The following is a 21,008-nucleotide window of genomic DNA, read 5'->3' as shown; positions in this document are numbered from 1 at the left end:
GGCCCCTAGAGGATTTGACGGCTTTCTGTAGTCATGTTAATGCCTGGATGGTGTCATCACTGTGGTGGTGGAAGCCCCCTCTTTTGTTTCTGCATTTTGCTCTACATCAATGTGTATCCACTTAGTGTTTGGATGTTGTTTGGGAGAGGGGAGCAGTTACTAACTCTCAGGGACATTTTCGGGTAATTTTGCCTTCACAAATAGAGTCGTAGTGATTAGCAAAATGTGTGAAGTACTTTCTTGACTTGCTTTATTATTGCTTAGGGTATTTTTTATTTGTCCCATTTTTAGTAATTGTGAAATGGAACATGTGACTTCTAATCTTAGTTTTCTCTTTGTAGTGTGGTGTTTGTTTCTGTAGTGGTGATAGTGTCTGGACCTGCTATAGTGTTTAGATATTGTATGTGGTAGGAAAGATGACTTTTATGTGCTTGGTTTGTTGTAAAAATGCGTTAGGACTGTCAATCCTAAATGTTTTTCTCATCTGAGTGTGCATTTCTTCGCCAGGTCCTCGTAATTCCACGTGGTGCATTTAATCGACATCAGCTCTATTGAAATTTTCATGATCTGGAGTTTTTCAGTAGACCTGGTAATTTTCCGTTGGGTACGCTAAGAGCAGATTACATTCTCGGGCGACAGACTGATAAATCACTGAGGAAAACGTCTGGGGTATTCTCGATGTTATTTAAGACAGGAGGCTAGCATTATTGATTAACCCTTTAATGCCACCTCTCAGCAGCATTTACAAGACTATATATAACCAGTTAAAAATCCAAAACAGAATTTATAATGTCCTTTCTGCACTATTCCTGAATCTTGTTTGTTGTGCCTCTACTCTGCAGAAAATACTCTTTCTTAAAAAATCAGTTTATTAGACCCATGTTTTCAAATATTTTGCTATAAGGTTTTATATAATTGAGGCTGATCTTTTATGCGCAAGAATGTATATGTTAATTTTAGATTAGTATCACATTCCTATTTACCGATGCATATGGGTATTTTGGCATTAACGATTGGACTCTTTATTTTGTAAGTTTTCAAGAGTTAAAGTTATTTTAATGCCAGTAAGAGTTATTGGCTCTCTTGGAAATTTTATGATAGGGGGGGGGGGGGGGTTTCAGTAAGACTGTTCATTTTCATCTGGAGACTGCCGAACACAGATGAAATTCTCAAATAACATACATTGATTAAGTACCAGGGGAACATTTGGAGTAGCCTTGATTCTCGTGTCCATTCCTCATTCCTGCGCATGCGTTCTGCATCTAAATAGTAATGCTTTGGATTTTCACCACCTTTGGAGTTACTGGTGCCCCTTGCACTGGTCACTCTGGGGAGGAGAAATGCAGCAGATTTGTGAGGGGTATTAAGATGCGGTGTATAAATGAAGTAAATGGGCTCTTTGAATTGGTATATATATATATATATATATATATATATATATATATATATATATATATATATATATATATATATATATATATATATATATATATATATATATATATATATGCATTCAGGCTGGGTGAGTCCTACCTGTTTTGTGGTGCAAACCAATCTTTGAGTACTGGGGTCTTGTTGGCATGTACTTTGAGTGCGCGGAAGCTAAGGTGAAAGTTGGACTCACATTGATGAAGCTAGTACTGGCTCAGACAACTTGCACATGCATTAGTTTTGTTTTTTACTCTTCAGCCATGGATGGCAGTCAATGGGGTGGCAATTCCCTCTTTTGTGTCTGACCACACTCTGCATTCATGTCTGTCTACAAAACGGTCTAGAATGTAGGTTGGGTGGAAGAGGTAGATACTTTGTGATATTTCATGGCACTTCTAGATGTTGAGTTATATATAGTTGCGGATATTGCTGCGAGTAGAATCTGTTTTTCATTGTTTTTCTTTTGTGAATAATTTTACTTTAGTGTTGAATACGTTTTTGAAGGATTTGTTTACATTGTAAGTGTTGTTGCTTTGAATTACGTAGGAGCATTTAGGGTGTTATTTCGTCATTCAAATGTTTTGTTTTAGTAACTGCATACTGTTAGCTTTCCTTTCATGTTGTTTTTGTGTTGTATTATTTTTATTATATTTTTTCCTTTTTCCAGTATTTGTTCCAGGTTTTATTTTTTTAACTGATTAAAATGTGTCCTTTTTTTGTAAGTTATATAAGTCTTTCCATCACAATATGACAATTGCTAAGGTGGCCAGCATGCTGACAGAGATCATCTCTGGGGCTGAGTCCAACACCAAGACTTTATTAGAAGCACTAGATCATGCAGATTTGGATAGTACATTTTCTGTTCCCGCTGAATCTTCTGATGTGGAATCCATGTTAAGTGCAGAGAGAGGGCTCACTTTCATCCATCGTCTCCAACATGGGTTCTGCACAGAGAAGGGAGAACGGAGTAGACCAGAAGTTTGAAAGCCATATGACTCAATTTCTATCCACAGTGGCAGAAGGTTGGAAGAAGACTTTCTTTGACATTTGCAAGGCTTTCTAGGAATGTAATAGTGGTGGACCCCTGACAGCCACACCACTTTAGAATCTTCTGTGTCTCTAGTTTCCAGAAAGTCTCACAGTTGGTGGGGCTCCCAGGAGGCTGCTTAGTCACTAGCCCAAACACTGCAGCAGTCCCTTCATGGAAAATGTAGAGAACATTGGGTTTTTCCATAGGCAAAGTTTACTATATGCAGACCTTTCTGGGTAAGAACGAGTGGTGAGATTCATGCAAGCCACACCATTCGAGATTCCATGGGATGGGTGCCTTATGAATTGATGCATGGTCAAAACACAATAGAAAGTCATTATTAGCAGCATCTCAATCGATGGCCATGAGTGTTTGACGTTTTTGATAACCAAACAAGACATCTCTCTGCAAGCAGAAGAGTCTGATGGGCAAAACTGAACATTAACTTTGTAGATTGCTCTTCAGTGCAAAATGTTACATCTGAAAACATTGTTGCCTGTTTATATTTTTCCATCCTTACATTCACCTTTTTTTATTTGAACAATTGTTTTTTGGGGGGACAACCAATAATACTCTACACAAATGAACCCTTGTGGAATTCATAATTCTGTATACTTTTAAGAAATATATTGCTTTTCAGGTTTCCCCTTACGTTTTGCACCACTTTTCCTCACAAACTGCAAAACAGTTAGGAACCTCAAAAATAGAAACTATTGAGTACTTTGAAAACTGAGGTGAACAAATGATTTTTGTTTTCAACTCTACCTGTCTCTGACAGCTGGGAAGAGGGTAGTCTTAGTATAGCAACCATTTAGTAGATGTACCTTTTAGAAAGAAAACACATACTTTCTTGTACAGCAATTGTTTTCCAATTTAAAAAGAATATATATATATATTGTGTTTTGGCTATTTTCTGAGTTTCATCCAGGAAAAAACACAAACCCTTTAGAATCCCAACATGTGAGGAATAAAAGGACGCAGATTTGGTTAGGTTATCTTTTGTGGGGAAAAAAGTTAAGAAAGGCTGAGAGAGGTCTGCCCCATATTTAAAAAAAAGTCTTAATCTTCTAGGGGTGGAAAAGGGTGAGCAGCTAAGAGGTTAAGAAAGATGTGGGCTTGGATATGAATCAAGGGAAGAGAGTTTAGAATGGGAGTAATATGACAGTGATAGGGTGCAAAGTTTACTACAGAAGCTTTTTTGTTTTTAATTGCTTGAAGGTTCTGCAATCAAGCCTGAAGTCAATCAATGCAGATGTTGCCATACAATTGAAATTCTCAGATAATAGACAAAGAAGGATTTTCCTCATCATGAAAGTGCATTTGGAAGTAACAGCAGATATTTGGGTACCCATTTGTAATGAATCTTCACTATGAACTCACAGGGTTTTTACTAAGGTGGCGTAAGACAAGGACCAACATGGGAAGGTCAGAGAAAATAGTTCAATAATGAGGAGCAGTTACTAGGGCCAAACTGGGAACTGATAGTACCCCTACCAAAAATGTTCAAACCATTCCCTGCTAAAATGTTGATACTATGCCCCTGCTCCCTTTCTATCTATTTTTAGAGTCAAGCCTTCAATAGCATGTGCTAGTGCATGCATATCGTTTGCGAGACGCTGTTGAGAAAAGGGCTTTGAGCCCCCCTGTTACTTATCATTTGTTGGCTTGCCTGGCACTCTTCTTTACAGCCTCACAGTTGGTCACAACTGGCATATCACCAATTCTGTTTTTGTCCTTGAAGCAGGTACCAAGCACTGATCGATTCAACTTAATCAGAGACCTCTGCTGCTCCCAGCGAGATTGAGGTACTATTTTGTTCTTTTTAACTTCTAGTGCCCTGCAAACAGAAGGCGCATGACTGGCATAACGTGCTCAGCAGGACCAATAAAATTGTAAAGTTGTATTTCCTATAGTTAATGTTTTGTTTTATTTTGCCAAGTCTTCTTTTCACATTTTGCACTCATGTTTTGTTTCTTTTGTTTTGCTATTTCTTTTTTTATGACTATTCTCTTGTTATAAATATTGCAAAGTAAAATTGTTTCTTTCTTTTGTGTAATTCTTTTAATTATGCTTTAACACACAATCGTGCAGTACGCCCAATTCACCCAACTCCAATCCAAACCACTAATCCCAATCCACTCCAGTTCACCACACTCCAATCCTCCCAACCCGATCTAGTCCAATCTTCCCCACTCCAATCTAAAACAATCTGCCCCACTCCAGTCCAAAATAATCTGCCTCACTCCAGTACAGCAATCCAAAATATTCTGCTCCTCCCCAACCCACGACAATCTGTCCAACCATAATACAAACCAATCTGCCCCACTCTAATCCAAAACAATCTGCCTCATTCCAATCTAAAACTTTCTGCCCAACTCCAACCTGCCCCACTTCAATCGAAAACAGTCTGCCCCACTCCAATCCAAAATAATCTGCCCCACTCCAATCCAAAACAATATGCCCCACGCCAATCTACCCCACTCTAGTCCAAAACAATCTCCTCCACTCCAATCCAAAGTAATCGCCCACTTCAATCAGCCTCATTTCATTCCAATCAGCCACACTCCAATCCAGTCCACCTCACTCCCTCCAAACCCACCACACTACAATCCTCCCAAACCACCCCACTTCAATCTAAAACAATCTGTCCCATTTTAATCTGCCCCACACCAATCCAAAACAATCTGCCCCACTCCAAACCAAAACAATCTGCCCCGCTTCAAAACAATCTGCCCCACTCTAAAACAATCTATCCCACTCCAGTCAGCCCTAATCCTATCTAATCCGCCATGCTCCAATCCAATATACTTCACTCCATCCCAATCCACTACACTTCAATCCTCCCAACCCACCTCATTTCAATTTGTTCCACTTCGATCCAAAACAATATACTCCACTCCAATACAGCAATCCAAAACAATCTGCCCCACCCCCATCCAAAACAATCTGCCCCACTCCAACCTGCTCCACTCCAATCAAAAACAATCTGCTCCAATCCAAAATAATATGACCCACTTCAACCTAAAACAATGTGCCTACTCCAATCTAAAACAATCTGCCCTCCTCCAATCTGCCCTACTCCAGTCCAAAACAGTCTGCCCCACTCCAGTCCAGGCCACTACAATCCAGTCGGCCCACTCCAATTCAGTCCACCTCACTCTAATTCAGTCCACCGCAACCCGATCCACCCAATCCAATTGCCCACCCCAATCCAATCCACCGTACTCCAGTTCAATCCACCTTAACCCATTCCAACGCACTCTGCCTCATCCCAATCCGCTCCCACTTTTATCTGCCCCATTCCCATCAGCTCCACTCCAATCTGCCCGACTCTGATCTGTCCCACCTCAATCCAAAACAATCTGCCCCACTCTGTTCTGCCCTACTCCGATCCAAAACAATCTGCCCCACTCCAATCTGTCCCACTTTAATCCAAAACAATCTGTCCCACTCCAATGTGTACCAGGCCAATCCATAACAATGTGCCCCACACCAATCCAAAACAATCCACCCTACTCCAATCTGCCCCACTGCTAAACAAAACAATCTCCCCCACACCAATCTCCCCCACTGCAATCCAAAACAATCTGCCCTACTCCAATCCAGAACAATCTGCCCCACTCCATTACAAAACAATCTGCCCCACTCTAATACAAAACAATCTGCCCCTCACTCGAATCATAAACAATCTACCCCAAGCCAATCTGCCTCACTGCAAACCAAAACAATCTGCCCAACTCCAGTGTGCCCTACTCCAAACCAAAACAATCTTCCCCACTCCAATCCAAAACAATCTGCCCCACTCCAATCCACCACAGTCCATCCCACCCCAGTGCTACCCACCCCACTACTGTCCAGCCCAACCCACTCCAGTCTAACCCACCCCACTCCAATCCAACCCATCCCACTCCGACCCACCATATTCCAGTCCAACACACCCCCACTCAAACCCAACCCATTGCAATCCAACCCAACCCACTCCAATCCAACCCACCCCAATTCAATCTAACCTAGTCCACACCACTCCAGTCCATCTGCCTCACTGCAGTCCATCCACTCCAATCCAATGCACCTTAATCCACCCCAGTCCAATCCAGTTCATCTTAATGCACCCTGCCCCACCCCAATCCAATGCACCCCACACCACCTTAATCCACCCCACCCCACCCACTCCAATCCAATCCACTCCATACATATCCAATCGAATGTGCTCCACACCAGTCTATTTTACCCCACTCCAAACCAATTCATCCATCTCCAGTCCACCCAACTCCAGTCCAATTCACCTCACCTCAATCAATCCACTCCACCCCATTTCAATCCACCCTACTCAATCCAATCCACTGCACTCCATTCCTGTCCACCCTGTGCCAGTCCACCCCTCTTCAAATCAATCCACTCCACTTAGTCCAACTCACCTACTCCAATCTGACCCATCCCACCCCACCTCAGTGCATTCCACCCCACTCCAATCCACCCTAACACACCCCAATCCAACCTACCCCAATACAATCCACCCCACTCCACTCCATTCCACCACACTCCAATCCACCCCACCCACCACATTTCAATCCAGCCCACTCCAATCCAATCCACCCCATTCACTTCACCCTGCTATACTACTCCTTACCCCACTCTACTCCAGTACACCCCACTCCTCGCCCAATCCACCCCTCTCTAATCCAGTCCTACCCACTCTACTTCAATCCACCCACTCCACTCCAATCCACTCCATTCTACTCCAATCCACCCCACTCTACGCAGTCCACCCTAGTCCAATCCGCACCACCCCAGTTCAGTCCACCCCACTCCAATCCACTCCACTCCAATTCACCTTAGCTAACCCCACTACAGTTGAATACAGCCACCTTAATCCACCTAAACTCTTGTCAAATCCACCCCACACCAAACCACCTTAATCCAACTCTCCCCAACCCACACCAATCAAATCCACCCCAATCCAAACCACCCCACACCAATCACATCCACCACAGTCCAATCCACCCCACTAAATCCTATCCACCCCTCTTCATTCCGATCCACCCACTCCAATCCTCCCCACTCCACTCACATCCAATCCAACCCACTCCAGTCCATCCACCAAACTCCAGTCCATTCCACCACAATCCACCATCCTCAAATCAGTGCATTCCAATCTAATCTGCTGCACTCCACTCAACCACAAAAATCTATTCCACTCTAATCCACCCCACCCCACTCCAGTCCACCACCCCACTCTAATCCAGCCCACCCCAATCCAATCCATCTCAATCCAATCCACAATATCCCAATCCAATCCACTGCAGTCCAATCCACCGCAATCCAGTCCACCCCACCCAATCCAATCTACCCAACTCCATTGCACCCCACTCAATTCCACTCCAGTACCCTCCAGTCCAATCCAAACCACTCCAGTCCAATTCATCTTACTCCAGGCCAAATCATCCCACTCCAATCCACCGCAACTCAGTGCAATCCACTCCAATTCACCACACCTCCATGCAATCCACCTCACCCCAATCCACCCCAGTTTAACTCATCCCACCCCAATCCACCCCAACCCACCTCACCCCAATCCATCCATTCCAATCAACCCCATCCCAATGCAATCCAGCCAAACCCACTCCAATCCACCCCAGTCCAATCCACCCACTCCACTCTAGTCCAATCCTCCTCACTCTAGCCCAGTTCAGTACACCCCACCCCACCCCATTTGAATCCACCCCACTCCATTCAATCGACCCAACTCTACTCCAGTCCACCGTACTACCTCAATCCACTCCAACTCACTCCACCCTGTGCCACCCTACTCCACACCACTCCACACCACAACACTCTCTGCCACAGAACCATCGAACTCTGCTCCTCTACACTCAACTCTAGTTCCCCTTTTCCCATCTACAACACTCTCCTCCCCCACTCCACTCTACAACACTCCATGCCTCTAACTTTTGGCCATGCTAAACAGAAGCCACACTGATGTACAACATGGCAAAAACAAATTACCAAAGCCAATAGCTCTTTTATAGGCGAGACGTATTGGCTTTGCCAATGCTTGTTTCCTGTTTCTTTCTATTTCTCTGTCTTTCTCTTTCTGCCTGCTTCCATAAATCTCAGGGAGTTGGGTATAGAGGCGGAGGCTGTTGGCCTTCAAAAACCAGCCTTCAGTGAGGAAATAGCTAATCTAGCTATTGTAGTTTCACGTGCCCACAACTTATTTTTCGTCAGTGTTGAACTATAGCCAGAATAACAAGCCATTCGTAGGACATCTCACGATCAAGAAAAAAAACGTAAATAAACTCTGATGTCTTTACTATGAAGTTGTTGCATAGCTTATCCAAGCGTAGTGTGTTATGTGCCATGGTTGTCTATCAAACAGGAGAGAATTGCACTGGTATTTGGCATTTTAACAGAGGTTGTAGCAAAACCACTGACTTGTTTGACCATGGTGTGTAAGCATCAACCCATCCTTTCTGGGCAAATGATGCAGGAGATCACTGATTGTCTTCACTTTTTTAAAAAGCAGGAAAGTGGCAACAATGCTGCAATATATATATTTTTCAGGCAAACTACAGATTACTTTTCTTGCTTGTTTTTGCATGCTCTGTAGTCCTTCCTTCACGAAGTAATACAGAATGAGTGTGGACCTTAACTGAATATTTGGACCTGTCTTTGGGGTCAAATGAACAAGGCTTTTTTCAATTGTAGACACCGGTCAATTGAACTATTTAAAAACCTAGTCACTTAGGCCACAAAATATGTTACTGACATTAAGCACTGCGTGCTTGTGTGTGTGCACTTTCTGGATTCAGGTTGTTGTCAGGCACATAGATACCGTATTCAGGAGTCATATGCCTCAACTCATGTCCCTGATAGCTAGCATTTTCATCATCCTCACCACAATCAGCATCCACCTCCCAGTTGGTGACTTGGGTGTCTACCTCTTTCTCAGAATCCTGGTATAGAAGCTGGCATTTAGCTGGGAAAATGGGGTGGAATAGGAGTCACTAATACTGGTTGTTGAGGTATGTCAGAGAAGACTCCGACTAGATGTATTGGATCAAAGGGGAGCCAGATTGTGGAGTAGCTGTATGCATCTGCAGATAAAGACTAAGAAAGTCCTGGAGGAAACATGAAATACTAAGGTGGAGGCACTCTTTCATAAAAGATTTGTATCACGTTCTTCAAGTTTTCCAGGAATTCAGCTGAAACCCAGACCATCCTAGGTTGTGGAAAGATCAGTTGATGTAAATAATGGCAGGTACAGGGCAGGGGACATCATGTCTGAATCCCCTGGTCCCAAGTGGATATACAGCTTGTTTGGCATAGCAGCTTGTAGGCCTTCCTGATAGTATTTGTCTTTTGAGTCCACTGACACTGGACTCGCAGCCATGTCCCACGCTCTGCGTCATTACTAAATACTTTACCATCCTGGCTTGGTGACGATTCTTTCAGAATCTGTGGAGGTAGGTATGGAAGCATGAAAGTTGTAACCATCGGCAAAGCGGTTGTCAACAAAGCAGTTGTTGATAAAATAGTCCACAACGTTGTTTGGCGGTCTTGTCTACAAATAAACTGTAGAAGACGATATTGTCAATAAAGTAGTCCCATATTAAGCAATTGCTGACAGAAGGATCATCAATTGAGGAGTCTTGGATTGACTGGAGCAACTGCTAGAATAGTTGTTGACAAAGTAGAGGCCGGTTTGAATATAGAAGACTTTTTCTATTAAGAAACTGTTGTCTTGAGGGATTTGTACTTGGACATTTACAGAACCATCGTCAATAAGACAGGCAAAGGCTCTGAAGCTCTGCCAGAGGGCATAATCCTAAATATAGAGCCAATAGACCGTGAATTTTTTGTCTTTTCTAGGAGCTGGCCCCCAGAACCGGAGACCTGCTCCTAAGAGGCAGGCACACAGGATTTTTGGTGGGAGTCACACTTGTCTCTTAGGAAGAGGTACTGACTAATAATATTTTTGTTTTAAACACTTTTTAATACATTTTAGGAAAAAGGTACAGGTTGTACAAAAGACAATATCATCTACTCAAAATCAGTTTTTACAAATGTTCAAATCATACCGTTCAGTACCACAATTGAATTGACTATTGGGGTGTCTGGTTCGTTGTTGGGCATCTTGGGTCAGATATACTAACATTAGGAACGGCGATTATCTCCAAATCACAATTTGGAAATCGCTATTCCTAATGTAGGAAACTTTTAATTCTCAAATAGCAATTCCTAGTGCATCACAAATCAACCTACCTGATAAATATTAATTAATAAGGTAGGTCGCAATTTGTGACCCATTAGGAATGACAGCAGTCTCAGAAATGGTGGTCTGCTGGGGTCAACAGACCACTATGCTTTTCAATAAAGCAACATTTTTTTATAAACTGCAGCCTGTTTTTGGAAACTTTCTTAACAACCCATTGTGAACAACGCAGATGTTTCCCACGCAAGTGTAACCATGCTTGCTGGAATAACAACTGCTGTTTTCTGTGCCTTAACCATGCATGTGCTGAACTATGCGTATGCGTGCTTAAGGCACAGAAAAAGGCAGAGTGGATCGGGAGAGAATGTGATGAGGTAAGTGGGGCTGGGGTAGGGTTGGGGGTAGTTTTTATGGGTGGGTGCTGGGTTAAGGGCTTTCTGGGGTAGTTTACTTATTGGGGGAAGGTTTTAGGGCGGGTGGGGGGTGTCAGGGTAGTTTAGTTTTTTAGGGTCGGGTGGTGGTGTCAGGGTTGTTTTTTTTAAGGGCTCTGTCGGGTGGGGGTCAGGGTAGTTTAGTTTTTAGGGGTGGGGAGTGGGGATAGCTTTTTTTTTTAGGGCTTAGGGTGGGTGGGGGGTCGGGGTAGTTTACTTATTAGGGAGAAGGTTTTAGGGCTGAGGGTGGGAGGGGGTGTTGGAGTAGTTTACTTTATAGGGGCAGGGGTGGGCGTAGTTTTTTTTTAGGGCTCAGGGTAGTGTGGTTTTTAGCAGCGGGGTAGGGGGTTGGGATTGTTTTGTTTTTTAAGGCTTAGGGTGGGTGGGAGTTTTACGGTTCAGGGTGGGAGGGCTGAGGTTGAGGTAGTTTTAAGTAGGGGGCAAGGTTTTAGGCATTAGGAGGGTAGTCGGGTAGTTTCAGTGGCAGAGTGGGATCTGTTTTAGGGCTCAGGGCTGGGGGGTTTCAGGGCCCTGGGAGGGGGGAAGGGGTCAGTTTTAGTGGTTGGGGTGGGGTGTTAGGGCCAAGGGCGGGGGGGATTTCCCTTGCATCTTCGTTTGCCATCCATGTGTTTACAACAAAATTTGTTCTGAAGGCATGCGTGGTAAAGACGCGGTTGTTCATAAGACTGTGTTGTTCTGGCATGCGTGCTTTAGGCATTTGTGCTTCCATCATACAATCGTCTGTTTTCCTTAAAGCAAAACAGGATGTTTAAAAAACCGAAAATGAAACATTTTAGTTTCTTTTACTTACATTCTCAAAGGGGAAGGAGTCCCATTGGGAACCCTCCCCATTTGCGATTGATTACCACTACTTTTGAATTGGTAGTCAAGTATTAATGTTTTGTGACGGAATTAGTTAACAATGCATTAGTACATACTACTGTGAATGGGTATTTGGAAATGAGTTACCAAATCACAATTTGCCCTTTGAACATTAAACTAAGCTTTTTTTGGGGTCGCAAAAGTCTCGATTTTGCAAATTGACCCGTTTGTGACCTCAAATAATCTTGGTACATCTGTCCCCTTGACTCTACCTTTCATAGCCTTATTCGAGCTGTGATAGCTGAGGATCAGTAGAACAGTGAGACCTATGATAGGAATTCTTATCATAGTTCTCCCTCTTATACTGAGGACTTCTGGCCAAAGCCCATTCTTTTCAATGTGGTCAGTAGAAAGGGCCACTCATGCCTTTTTAGCATCCAAGCACAGGATAATTGCTGGTCCCAGTATCTTTTTCGCCCTCTACATACATCCTAATAGATGCCTCAGGTTGCGACACAGTGGATCTGTATAGTATAAATCCCTACTGGCATACGTGTATTAATGTAGCTATGACAGTAGAGGCAATTGGCCGGTACTTTCACAAGGATTTTAACTTCTAAGTTTGCCAAGAAAACGGCCCTATAAGATAGTATTGACCTTGTTTATGTATGAAAAATATTGTATAGCGGTCCGGGAGTAACTTTCTTTACATACCTGCACTTTATAGCATGCAGCTGGTGGGTTCTGCCTCTTTACTGGTGAATGTTTAAAGAATTCCGTTGGCAACAGTTTAAGGCCTGGGGGTGCCTCACTCTATAGTTTTTTTTATAGATTCTGAGAGTCCCTCGTCCATTTTTACTCTGACGTCGTGTCACGCGGCATGACTGTGTGCAAATCTGTCTGTTGTGTGTTTATGAAATTTGAGCCAGCGTTTACATAGGGTCTCAAAATAGCGTGTGAATGTGTGTGCTGACTCTTCTAATCACTCGTCTAATCACCGTATGTTAGATTCACAGCCATTTCCCTCTTATACAGCCACGCCAGCAGCTTTACCAATACAAATGTTCCCGTCTTCATTTTCGAAGGGGGCAAACTTTTCTGTGATCCAGCACCAGAAGCCATGTCCAGGGCCTCAATCACTCTACTCTCTGTTGAACTGGAGTTTTTTTCTTTTTTTTTTAATTATTCAAATGTACCATACTAGGGAGTAATATCTATATGATGACAATACTTGTATAGCACATTTATCAGGTATTCAAGTATAAAAAACAATTTGATATCGTAATCACATTTACATTGCAGTTGTCCTAATGACCGCAAGGTGTGTAAATCGCATAAAATTACATTAAACAGTCGTCATTTGCTAGCATCCTGCAAGATTTAAATATAACTCCTATGAACATCTAAGATGGCCATGATTGTATTGCGAGCAGTCATTATGTGGCCAGGATACGACTGTTGAAGTATGTGCTCAAAGTTCGCATATTATCTTTAGCTGCAGAGAGAGCTGGCATGAGCATGTTAAAATTGTCCAACATAGTAATACTGCAGGGGCCTGATTTAGAACTCGGCGGACGGGTTACTCCGCCGAAATCTAGATTCCATTCTAACCTGTGGGATTTAGATTTCGGCGAATTGTATATCCGTCTCCGTTGTGACAGAGTAACCCCTACGCTGAGTTCTAAATCAGGCCCCTGCTCAAGTTTTTAATCCAACCAGCAATACCAGATAACGGGCCCCTACCTCATTTGGCTAATAGTAAAGCCAGTGTCATTTATTTACGTGTTGATACAGGTCCTTTACAAATCGGAGTAATGATATAAGGGAATCAGGTATTATAAACATGCCTATTATCTTGCTTACCTCAATAAACACTAAGTACATGTACTCACGGTCACTGTATTTATTGACAGTTTTTCAGTCGGGTTCTTTTCATGCAGAGTGCAAAAACATCAAAACTTGAATAGGAGGGGATTTATTGTTCTTTATCATTTGTACCCTAGGAAAGGTGCGGGAATGGGGAGGCAGGGAACAATGATTTTTATTTATGGCACTGGTCCCCCCAGGGCCCACAATGCCATGGCCCCTTATTTTCAGTTCTAAATAAGTGCTGTAAAAGAGACATCAATAAGGTACGGTGAATATTGCTTCAAAACGGGAAAGGTGCCCCATTTGCCGCAACAAGGTTTGTTAATTTTAGCACTTACAAAACAGATCCAAAACACCAATTAATACCAGAGTTTTTGGAAAGATGGGTGATGAAGTAGACATTCCCGAAAATACAAGCCTGCACTTTCTTCCTATCTAAATGGTAGACAGTCTTTGGGGTCTGAGCTCACTTTTAATACTGAAATGTATTATTCTTGGAATGCTATAGATGTAGAAGATGATAATACACGTCTGTTTGCTGAGTACACACCTTCAGACCCACCTACCCATTTTAATATATACAAGCACATAGAAGTGCCTTGATTTACTCTGAGCACAATACACAGCTCCAGGGTAGGTTGCCACGTGTAACAAGACTAATACAAATGGGTCAGTTAAGATTACAAGGGAAATTATCATTACCCATTAAGGGATAGGGAAGATATAGAGGTTACTAGGAACATGCTACAAGACCTCAACTACATCTGCCTACAAGTGAGCTAATAAGTAGTCCATGTTTGGGGACTGGGATTGGAACCAGTCCAGCCTATCCACAACCACATATCTGACAATTAAATACCAGATGTATGCAGCCACCCCACTAGTTCAGTCAGAAGTAGATTACATAAAAGTATATTCCAGGTATACATTTCCATGGGAAAGGATTCCCTGGGGATTAAACTTCCTAAACCTCAGCTAAAAATTATAAGTGAAAATGAGAGGAATCTCAAATGAAATTAAACAGGAACAGGAGGTGCCTATGCAAGACAACTCTAAAACTACATGTATGTCTTATGGCAAGAAGTCAACATCATATTGTGAACGAGGTGGGGGATATCACTGGAGAGATAATAAGCAAATTAAGGGCCTGATTTCGATCTTGGCAGTAAGGGTCCCTCTGGGGATCTTTCAGCGGAAAACCCATCTGCTGCCTTGGCGGTCTGCCCGCACAAATTAGATGTTGATGGTCCCATGGGCGAAAGAGTGCGCAAGTCCTGCAGAGTCCTCCAAGAATCTCCAGTCATCTCGACTGCAGCAATGTTAATAGGGGCTCCATCCAACTTTACAGCCGGGCAGATCTGGATGTACCTAACCATCAAGCAACTGTGGCGGTCCAACCTCCATACCAGAGTTGGCAGATTGGAAGGGAAATTGGGTACAAACCTACCCTTTTCCCCATTCCACTTGTGTTTTTGAGTGGACATGACCGTCCATCGCTGCTGCCCCCCTCATTGCCGAACTTAAAGATAGGGAACCCGTGTTGGCTGTGTACATTGTGTGGTCATTACATATGAGCTCGGGACCACTGCAGTCATACGCATGTCACAGTAATGTTTTGAATTACTCTGCCATGCATATGTTGGGAGGACATTTGTGTGGGACATGGATGGGGACACACTGGTACATGACACAACATTCAAGTGAGTGTTGTTGTGTGGTTGTCGTTGTTGTGATGTGTGTAGTTGTGCTTTTGTGTGTCTGTGTAGCTGAGTTTGTAGCTGTGTCAGTTGTTGTGGTTGTGTCATGTGTGGGTGCAGTGTCAATAATGTGTGTGAGTTGTGTAATTGATGCATGGCAATGTGTGTTTTTGCCATGTACGTGTTGTGCAGTGTTGGAATTTTCAGTGGATTAAAGAGTGTATGTGGGGTGTTGTGTAGTGTGTTGTGCCGGAAGACACATATGGCTAAGGCACAGTGTGTGTGTGTGTGACTTACCTCTATGCCATTGCTACTGCCATTGTATGATGTCCACTGGGTCCAGCAGCTGTCTCCCTCAGTCAGCAATCTGTCGCCAGTGCACCGCCTGTAGGGCTGTAACATCTAAATTGGGTCAGTGGGAATCCGCCAGCCTGACGGCTAGGAACAGCACTCCGTTGTGACGCCAGCGGCTCAGCCGCAATATATCTAAATAGGGCAGTTAGAACACCATTGACTTGGCGCTGATTTCGGGACTGCAGCAGATTGGCGGGAATATCACCAAGATCTAAATTAGGCCCTTAGGGCCAGATGTAGGAAGCCTTTTGCGCTTCGCAAACTGCGAAAAACGCAGTTTGCGAGGCGCAAAAGGCCAAACGTGATGCACAACCGCAAATTGCGAGTCGTTACCGACTCGCAATTTGAGGCTGCGACTCGCAAATAGGAAGGGGTGTTCCCTTCCTATTTGCGACCGCATCGCCATGCTGAGTTGCTTTGGGACCGCGAATGCGGTCGCAAACCAACTCGCAGTTACCATCCACTTGAAGTTTGTGAATGTCAAAAAATTTCATTTGTGAATGTCAAATTTTTTTTTTTTAGAGTAGGCAGTGGTCCTATGGACCACTGCCTACTCTGAAAAAACCAAAACCAAATGGTTTCAGAAATTTTTCTTTTTGCAGCTCGTTTTCCTTTAAGGAACACGGGCTGCAAAAAGAAAAAAAAAACTGTTTTATTCAAAAAGCAGTCACGGACATGGTGGTCTGCTGTCTCCAGCAGGCCACCATCCCTGTGAGTGCATGGACTCGCTATGGGGTCACAAACTGCGACCCACCTCATTAATATTCATGAGGTGGGTCTTTGCGACCCTATAGCGAGTTGCAGAAGGTGTCTGAGACACCTTTCTGCATGCCCATTTGCGCGTTGCAATTTGCGAGTCGCTATGACTCTCAAATTGCAAGTCGCAAAAGAAAACTTACCTACATCTGGCCCTTAGTCTCTGGATAAGTACCAACTTTCAGATTCAATGTTCACATGTTCAAGGAGATATAACTCACTAAAATAAATATGAGTAACCCTTCAGACTGAAAGAAAGCACTTGACAAAGGACAGTCCCAATGCAGGGAGTATACATGGAAATGAGAGGAGCAGGGTCCAGTACAGAAGCAGCCTTTCAGAAGAACGTAGCAGGTAATAAACTGAATACCTAATAGAAAAAGGGTTCATCTGACAAAAATGAATTGGATAATGGCTATACTGGACTGCGCAGTAGAAAAAACATACCCTACAAAACTCTTCTGCCCCTTTTGTACAGGCGTAGTCCTAATAACTATATTCAGGTAGAGCCCCCTAATGGGCACCTGAGCAAACTTGATGCGTTTTACAATCTGAACATCCAAATGCAGGAAGATTTAGAAATAAATATACAAATGATTTTTGACCAGTTTAGCAGAGTGTTGTAATACTGTCAGAAAATGACTGGCCACCATCAAATTGCTCCAAGTGGAGAGGAAGTCCTTTGAGTACAATTAAGAGTCATGATAACGCTGCTCTACACAGGCCCAATTGCAATTAATAGTGTAGATTTGTGGGCATGGCCAAAATAGTGCTAGGGTGAGTTGCACCGTTGTGAGCTCAACTGAAATGCCCCTGACGTGCTGGTCCTGAGTGGCATCCTGCTCCTGGCCAACAGTAGCTACAATGTTTAGAAGCCCAGTTGGTGACCGCCTACCCACCTGATCTGGTTTGCGGCATGGGACTGGGCTTGGTACTGCACCAAGGGAGGCTGCCAAGTCGTGCAGATGGGTGCGCCGTAGAGACCACAGCCTAAATTGCTCGGCACCTCTGGAGGGCTCACAACGGGGGCATACCTAACAGAAGTTGTGTCCCCATCACAACGGAATGAATTCTCCTGCATGGACTGCTCATTTGCTGACATCCCATGTACTACTGCTGCTGGACCGCGTAATTGATCATGACGCGGTCTCTGCTTTCTTGGTGTTTTTAGGCCCATGGGGGTCATCTTGGCACAGGATAATTGGGGTCTATTAATCATGGCCTGCTTTAGTAATGCCTATAGAAGAAAATGGCAGTGAAGTTACATTGCATTACTTTGCATTACGCTCCCTATCCTCTTCGGAAGAGTAATATTCCACTATTGGAAGAGAAATGCTTCCATGTGTTGGGGTTTAGAGAAACTTAGGTAGCATGTTTGAGGATTGGAATTTCTCATCCCCACACATCATAAACTCCTTACAAAATGACTAGTAAGATTTTCTTTAAGATTACTTACACCTAGAAGGTGCAATAATTACCAGGAGTGAAAAACAAATTAGCAGATTTCTTAAGTAGAGCTCTTTTAAACAAGAATTAATCAACTACTGAATTTTAGAGGGACTATAATGTAACTGCAGTCAATAATGAATCTCAGGATGTGATTACTGAAGAAGGGGGGGAAAGGATATGAAACAGATTCAGTATGGGGGCTTGGATATGAAGCAGATTCAGTATGGGGGTGTGGCCTAAAGGGCCAAGATGGCAGATGCATTGTAAGACAGCTCCGCGATGTAACCCGTTATCCTGCCAATATCCCTCCTTCTAATTGCCTATTCATCGCCCAACACTCCGTGACTTCTTCCAGTGGAAAGCTTGCACAGCTAAACCCACTGCTGCAGTGACTACAGACTTCCTAAAGGGGGAATGGAACGGGGCCCTACCTGCCGCCTGCGGGCCAGGGACACGGGCAGAGTGACGCCTGCTGCCTGCAGCTGCTCGGCAGTCAGGGGGGACAATGACTGGAGGCATCGGTCCTCCCCTGCTTTCCAGACACCATAGTGAGGCTGGCAGCTAGGGTGCTACCTGAGGGTGCTGAAAAAGCTGCTCGGAGGTGTGAATTGAACATGACCGGTCGCGGAGGCCCCTCTGGTGCAGGCGCGAAGTTCCGCTATAGCGCATCACAAGTGAGCAGATCCCTACCGGCTGCAAACGCATGGACCAGGTGAGTGACCCTGCCCTGCTGAGGCAACCTACCAGCTTCACCCTTCACATCATAAGGCACCGGAGGCATTGTGTGGCCTGCCCTGGCCCTGTGCTGGACCGGCTGACCCCTGGAGGAAATCGAGAGCTGTGTGCTGCCTGGACACAGTGCTGCTGTGACGCCTGAGCTCCTGAGGTGGGGGGCGGCCTGGGGGCTGGTTTTGGCTGAGACACCCCCCTGCTGCGAGCAGGTGAGACTGGCGGTGTGAGCTTCTGGGGCGCTGGAGGCGCTGTGAGCTCAGAGGTCGTGTTGGGCCTGGGCTCCAGCGTGCACACAGCCTGAGCCCATGATGGACTGGGCAGCCGGCCTGTGGCGGGGCCTCACAGGATACTATAAGTGCCCACAAAGACTGGCCCCTGGGGGAGACTGAGCCAAGCTCACTACTTGCAGTGAGACAGCGGCACTTGAGCTTTCACAAGTGGAGGGTGGGAAGGGGGCCGGATCTGGCCCAGGCCCTTCCCACTGTGAATGGGCGAGACAGGTGGCACAAGCTCCCTCTTTAGCACGCTGTCCTGGGGCCATCTCTTTACCTGGGTGATTGAGCTGTACTGTTTGTGGAGCTTGTGGCACCAGGCATCTCCTTTGGATCTGACCCTTACTGTCCCCCCCAAACTTGGGGACACTTATCTGGGCCTACATCATTTGAGCACCCATTATGCCGAAGTCCCACCTGACCGGCCCCTGCCGTGCTTATACATGATTAGTAGGCTGCTGTAATAATATATGTCGACCACACTAATAAATGTACTCGCCATCATGGTTCCCTTCCCGCATTGATACATTATGATCCTTGGAGGGCCACTAGCAGCTGACTTGTCACCCACTGAATCCCACCTGCTACTATGACTCCGGACTCATGATGATATGCCCAGAACAACTTTGCCATCTTTCCTTCATTCAAGCAGGTTTCTGGTCCCTCAGCTCAAATTGGTGCTCTATAACCCCCAGAGCATTGGAGCCCATATATCGTATTCCACCCCCCCATCCAAACAGTTGACTGTCCGACTTCATAAGTTGAAAAGCCACTTGATGCATCTTTCCAAAGTAATGGGTTGGCCCCACGCTGCCACACCGAGCACATCATCATCTCAGACACTGGCACCTACTGCTGGTATTAAGGAGGTCTCAGACTCTGGCCAACCTGCCCCACCTAAGACATTAGAAGACAAACTAGACACTGTGCTGGTGGCTATAGAATGCTCACGGTCATCCTTAGAGTTTAAAATAGATAATGTGGCAGCAGACTTAACATTATTGCATGCAGACCACCGTAAACTCGCAGACAGGGTGGGGCTGGTAGAGCAATCTCTCCTGGACTTACGGCCAAAAACCTGATGAATGGGCTCACTCATACAAACAATACTAGAGTGTGTCAACATCCTAGAGTGGCGGGCAGAAGATGCGAACGGCCGCTCTAGGAGGAACAACGTACACATCGTGGGCCTCCTGGAGGGAGCAGAGTGGTACGATGCAGTACAATATGTAGAACGCTGGCTGAGAGATCTACTCCCTCACCAGACACTCTCACAGCATTTCTTTGTCGAACGAGCACATTGGGTCCCGGTGAGGCAGCCCCTGCCTGAATCTAGCATTTGTCCCCTTCTGCTCAGACTTCTACACTACTGGGATAGGGATGCTATCCTGCGCGAAACCAGGAAGCTTCCAGAGATCACAGTAGACAACTCACACATCATGTTCTTTCCTGAAGTGTTGCATCCGGGAGCTAGGCTTAAAATATTTGCTACTTTTCCTGGCACATCTTCGTATGGTGATCAAGGGCAATACACACTTCTTTGACTCTTGCCTGGACCTGGCTGTAGACTTATAGCCCCCAAGCTTCTGGGGCACCACATTCTGGTTCCCCTTCGACTCGGCACAAATGGTCGGTGGCCGCCGCCGTGTTGAACTTGCATAGATTATAGGGCGCTTAACAAGATCACAATAAAGAATAAGTATCCATTACCCTTAATTCCCATGCTTCTAGACCAAGTTAAAAAGGCGACAATCTATACAAAACTAGTTTTAAGAGGAGCATTTCGTTTAGTAAGAATGAGAACTGGTGACGAGTGGAAAACTGCCTTTAAAACTCGGTATGGGTTATTCGAATACACTGTCATGCCATTTGGACTTTGTAATGCCCGGCAGCCTTTCAGTTCTTTCTGAATGATGTCCTGCGAGAATATTTGGCTCTTTTTGCAATAGT

This window comes from Pleurodeles waltl, chromosome 2_2 (assembly GCF_031143425.1).
Source record: "Pleurodeles waltl isolate 20211129_DDA chromosome 2_2, aPleWal1.hap1.20221129, whole genome shotgun sequence".
NCBI classification, from domain to species: Eukaryota; Metazoa; Chordata; class Amphibia; order Caudata; family Salamandridae; genus Pleurodeles; species Pleurodeles waltl.
Note: the sequence above shows the minus strand (reverse complement) of the source record.